This window comes from Esox lucius, chromosome 18, assembly GCF_011004845.1.
Source record: "Esox lucius isolate fEsoLuc1 chromosome 18, fEsoLuc1.pri, whole genome shotgun sequence".
Classification (NCBI taxonomy): Eukaryota; Metazoa; Chordata; class Actinopteri; order Esociformes; family Esocidae; genus Esox; species Esox lucius.
The window spans coordinates 18,008,147-18,014,146 of record NC_047586.1 but is presented as its reverse complement, the minus strand read 5'-3'; positions in this window follow the sequence as shown (position 1 = coordinate 18,014,146).

Here is a 6,000-nt window from a genome sequence, read left to right as displayed (position 1 = left end):
AAATATCTGACTCAATCTTCTTATGTGAATGCATTTGGGTTGTTAGCGTGTTTTAACTGACTCAATCTTCTTATGTGAATGCATTTGGGTTGTTAGCGTGTTTTAACTGACTCAATCTTCTTATGTGAATGCATTTGGGTTGTTAGCGTGTTTTAACTGACTCAATCTTCTTATGTGAATGCATTTGGGTTGTTAGCGTGTTTTAACTGACTCAATCTTCTTATGTGAATGCATTTGGGTTGTTAGCGTGTTTTAACTGACTCAATCTTCTTATGTGAATGCATTTGGGTTGTTAGCGTGTTTTAACTGACTCAATCTTCTTATGTGAATGCATTTGGGTTGTTAGCGTGTTTTAACTGACTCAATCTTCTTATGTGAATGCATTTGGGTTGTTAGCGTGTTTTAACTGACTCAATCTTCTTATGTGAATGCATTTGGGTTGTTAGCGTGTTTTAACTGACTCAATCTTCTTATGTGAATGCATTTGGGTTGTTAGCGTGTTTTAACTGACTCAATCTTCTTATGTGAATGCATTTGGGTTGTTAGCGTGTTTTAACTGACTCAATCTTCTTATGTGAATGCATTTGGGTTGTTAGCGTGTTTTAACTGACTCAATCTTCTTATGTGAATGCATTTGGGTTGTTAGCGTGTTTTAACTGACTCAATCTTCTTATGTGAATGCATTTGGGTTGTTAGCGTGTTTTAACTGACTCTTCCAATGGGAGCATTGCTTCCATCAACATTAAACCTTTTAAATAAATGTGTTCAGGTTACATTTGGCAATTATAAATAACACAACATGAGCTTATTAAAACTATTGAAGCCCCAACATGTAATTGTTCTGTATCATGGATTAGCTGTAAGCAGTTCGGCTCTAAGCACATTTTCCAGGGACAATTACATTGTATAGTGATTCCAGACAGGGCTGGCTCCATGCATAAGTAACATTAACAGTCGCTTAGGGCCCCAGTCACAACAACTACAATTTATTTCCTCAAGATGAGGGGTGACCCAAACAAATCTTGTAGAGGCCCTCAAAATAGAGTCCTGATCTCAAGCAAGGCTGTCTCAAAGCGTAAGCAACATAAACGATTGATTAGAGCCAGGTCACTAGGGAGCCACAAACCATTAACACGGCATACCGTTGTGCTAGCACTCACTGATGTCACTCCAGTATTGGACAGTTGCTACATCATTGTGTCATACACGCTCCTTCCTTTCTCTGGAAACCCCTCGAAACAGACAGAGAGCATACTGCATGATGCCAACTCTACATGCTTTCCTACTGACTGAACCCCATGCAACAGAACAGAGCTAGCAGCTCTCTCTGATTATCCATTGTCACAAAGTGTCATCGACCAAGGAAAGAATCTACTGGAAACCAGATAAGAGTAATTGTAATGGAACACACTTTTTCCAAAGTACAGTGAAAGTTTTTGCAGAGTGTGAGTGTTTTTATTTTATTTGGCTCTGTATTCTTGCACTTAAGATTTTAATTGAATCAATTACTATGGAGTTGAAGTGAAGACAGACAGCTTTAATTTGAGGATATTACCTTCCATATCGAATTAACACTTTCAAAAGTATGGCATGTTTAGTACATAGTCCCCCAGTTGCATTTTATAGTGCGAAAGGTATTTGGACATTTGGCTTCACAGCTGTTTTCTATTAGGCAGGTTTGGTTTTTGCATCTTTAGTGCATGCACAAGAGCTTTGTCAATGTCTACTCTAGATTTTAGGCTTTGCATTTGCAAGTGGAGTCTATTGCTGGTGTCTGACAACCTGAGGACAAAAGACGAGTGAATGCTGGCCATAATGAAGCACATTAATCAGAATAAAAATATCAGACATCGCCGAAAATATGGTATGGGGAAAAAAATCCCTATTTTGTACATTGAGAAGAAGAAAGAATGCACTGGTGACCTCAGAAATAACAGACAACCTGAGGAAGACCTATACAGTGGATGACAAAAGAATAATTACCATAATGAAGAAAAAATATACTGTCCAACTGATCAGGGGCACTCTCCAGGAGGTAACCAATTTTTAACCACGATCATCATCAGAAGATTAAACCATCTGAAGTACAGTGGCTGAAGTGCAGGGTGCAGAAACACTAGTATAGTCCTGTCCTAGCATAGCCCCACCTGGGATCATACTGCACCAAGCATTGGGTGATGTCTATGGGTCACAGACTTCAAGGATATGCTACTGTATTTTACATAATTTTAAAGGAATTTTACATTACAGATTTCTTACACTATGCAGTGCTCGTTTTGCCTGTTGAACAGAAAAATTTAGTGTAGAATTTTCACAATAAGGAAATGACTGGAGGGCCTTCGCTTGGACATTGTTTGTCAGTGGACTCGTGCCTGAAGATCAATGAACCATTTGCATTTTAGGTTGCTATTATTCCACTATTATTGCAGATATATTATGGAAATGCTTTATATTACAATGATAATCATACATATAGCCCCTTTAATCTCTCCAAATATTTTTGGCACCCTAAAATGGGATTATGAATGAAATTATTCATTCAATATGTAATCTGTACTTTAATCCCATATTCTTATATTGTTTCTGGATATTGACTATTGGTCCATTTTAATAATGACGTCTATAATTTACATGTGGCACTTTTGATACATTTTATATTAAAGAGTACATTTTCTGGGACGCTCTTGCTTGATTGACTTAGCTGTCACTTGGTTATTGTGATTATTGAAATCTAATTCACAGTGAAAATTGCATGTAAACTCTTCTGTATTGACACCAGCTGTGCTACACTAGTACCTAGTCAGGAGTAGGCGTTACAGTTGTTCTTAGCAAAATTCAAAGTAAACAATGTGAAAATAACTCAGCATGTATACCAGTAACAGGATGGACACGGGCAACATCTCAGTTGGTGCTCAATATAAACACCTTTGTTCCTCAGTATAATCTCTGTTGTTTTACTCACATTCACTTCACAGAGCATTGTTCTGGAATCATTTCTGGAAAAACTCTATTTAAATTATACCCTGGGTGCAGAGACAACTTTTTTTCTGACCTTTTTATGTGACTTTTTTTCTCTTGTGCTGATTGTCCTGGAGCTTTTGTGCAGATGTGTATCGTGTTCTGCATGGGTGTTTAGAACAGGCTAATGGTGCCCCAAAGATGAATCAAGATCACGTAATGCAAGATCACATTATAATATTGTTCTAGCAGAACCAAATATAATATAATTGTCCATCATTTGGCTTGATACAGCAGTAGGTTAAACTACCACCTGCTCAAAAAAATCACAGCCACACTCCACTGAAATGAACTGAGGGAAAAGAGAATACATTAGTATTAATGATTGACAGAGTCAGAGAAGTGCTTAAAGTAGGCCAGTGGTCATGAACACTTATGCCGAAGGTTCTGGACCTTCAGCACCAGAGATATTTTTGAGATCGAAGTCAGAAAAGCAGAAAACTCAAGCAGAAAACCCAAATCGTGGGCATATTTGAATAGTACCACTGTCTGATGAACACCTACTGTATTAACTCTGTGTTTAAATATTTTATTTTGTAAATTTATTAACAAGCTTATTGTCAGGCTGAGGTGTAAAGGCTACACAAAGGAAAATATCTTCATGAGGTTTGAGGCCAGTAACGCAAATAACCATAGTGTTGATAAGGGACAGCTCTGTATAATGTGTCAGAAGTTAAACCAGAGTGTTTTTTTTCTTTGCTGAAGAACTGAAAGACCCTAAGATTTAAAGACAACAATACGCCATGCAAGAATAATCTCCAGAGGAGTAAAACATTCAGACACACAAGTAGCACAATTACATTCCATCAGCATGTTGAGATTTCCTCCTGCAAAGGTTACTCAATTGTCTTGTGAATCATTGCCAGTGCATTCCCCACAGCCTGCCTGGGGAACAAACTGAACATGGTCTTGGATGGATAGACTGATAGTGTTTCATTGGGGCTATGGTGGACAGATTTATCCTGCAAACAGACTAAGGTTAACATATTTTGAAGCCACCAGCAATGTATCTGGAGGAGCTACATCGGCAGACAACAGTGTCTCACGTCCAATAAGGTCAATATAACAGAGATGTTTTGTGTACCTTAGCAGGATGTTGTGTAGATGTAGCTCTCATTTCTGTCCTTATCTCTCTTCTCTATCACTCTTTCTCTCTGACCTCTAGTCTTCTCTCTGCTTTCTATCCATGTCTCTCTCTGATCTCTGTTTTTCTCTCTGCTTTGTCTCCATATCTCTCTCTGACATCCAGTCCTCTATCTGCTTTCTTTCCATGTCAATTTCTGACCTCCAGTCTTCTTTCTGCTTTGTCTCCATGTCTCTCTCTGATCTCGGTTCTACTCTTTACTTTCTCTCCATGTCTCTCTCTGACATCCAGTCTCCATCAGTTTGATTGGTTTGTTCCAAAATCAGCTGAGTGAGGAGACTCTTTTCCGATGTCAGCTCTTCGGTTTCAAGTCCTTTGAATTGGAATTTCTTTAATTCTGAATGTAGGTTTAATTTAGATGTTTGTCCCACTTTTTAAAGTGCAGTTTATTGAGGGGTCCCCAAAAATGTAAATTCTGTAAATGGCTATTGGTAGGATTACACTATCAAATATTTTGGTCCAAATTCTAATTAGGAATTTGATTTTAAATTATTTCTCTCTAAGCTACAGATATTGTAACAGTGTGTCTTCGTGGCGTGTGTCAAAAAAAGGAGTCAAATGCAGGGAGGCAGTCAAAGTAAATGTATTGCGTTCTTCTTTCAAAAAAGGCACGTAATAATCAAATAGCGCACAAGCGCAAAACAACCGCGCACGGCAAATCCAGAACAATACTCAACATAGAACAATACCTCACAAAGACACCCAGAAACACAGGAACTAATATAGGCAACCTAATGAGGGAATGGACACCAGGTGCGTGCAATAACAAGACAAGACAGTGCCATGGGAGGAGGAGCGGCGTGGCTAGAAGGCCGGTGATGACGCACGCTGAATACCACGTCGGGGGGGATGGCGCAAGTCTTCCACACGCGTCCTTGTTACAGATATATTCTTGAGTCTTGTTTAGAAATGGAATACTTTACAGATTGTCTAAATGTTATTAATCATAGAAACACACAAAATATCTATACTCATTGAAACACATAGAATATCTATATTATTTTGGTATGATGTTCATTGTCTAGGGCTGATTGCTATAGATGTATGTCTTATTATTAATTACTTGTGATGTTGTAAAAACATTACCATTTACAATGTTCTGGCCGTCCTGTTTGTCTGCCTCTGCACGTTTGCCCTCTATCAAAATAGTACCTGCTTCTAAACAGTGTACTCTGCACCCAGTATTTGATAAATGAAAAAGAGGCGTTTTGTTACAAAAACAAAAAACAGAGAAGAGTAATGACATGAATCAACAGTCGTGTGGAGCGTTACACTGGAACGGACGTCCTCATTGTGCTCCGGGCATTACGTCTTGGCCTCATATCTGCCGTTGTCAGGAGGACCTCCATCCCCACCACTGGGGGTCACTAACTGTGGCCTATGAAAGTTAGCACACCCATGAACCTTCCCTCTGTGCTTATTTTTATATTAACCACAAAGGTTAATACAAATATATTTTATTGCATTCACCTGTGTTTCATTGCTTACTTAGGTTGTTGATTTTATCTGTGCCTCACTGGGTGGCTCACTGTTTATGTTGGTTGTAGATGGATGATCTGTGCTTAGTTTTGAGTTTTCATGCCACTGGTTTATATGCCATCCAGTCTGACATCCAGTCTTAGGCCAAGAGTCTCCCATAGGCCAAGAGTCTCCTCAGTCAGCTCATTTTGTTTGTCTTCTAGAAAAGAAAAGGAACGTTTTTGGTTTCTTAATTTGATAAGGGACTGCCCCATTTCTGCTCTTGGGTCTAACTATACACACCATCACAGCCGTTTTGACCAACTGTACTTCCAACCCAAAATGTAAATCAGCACAATAACAAAACAGGTGCAACCAAG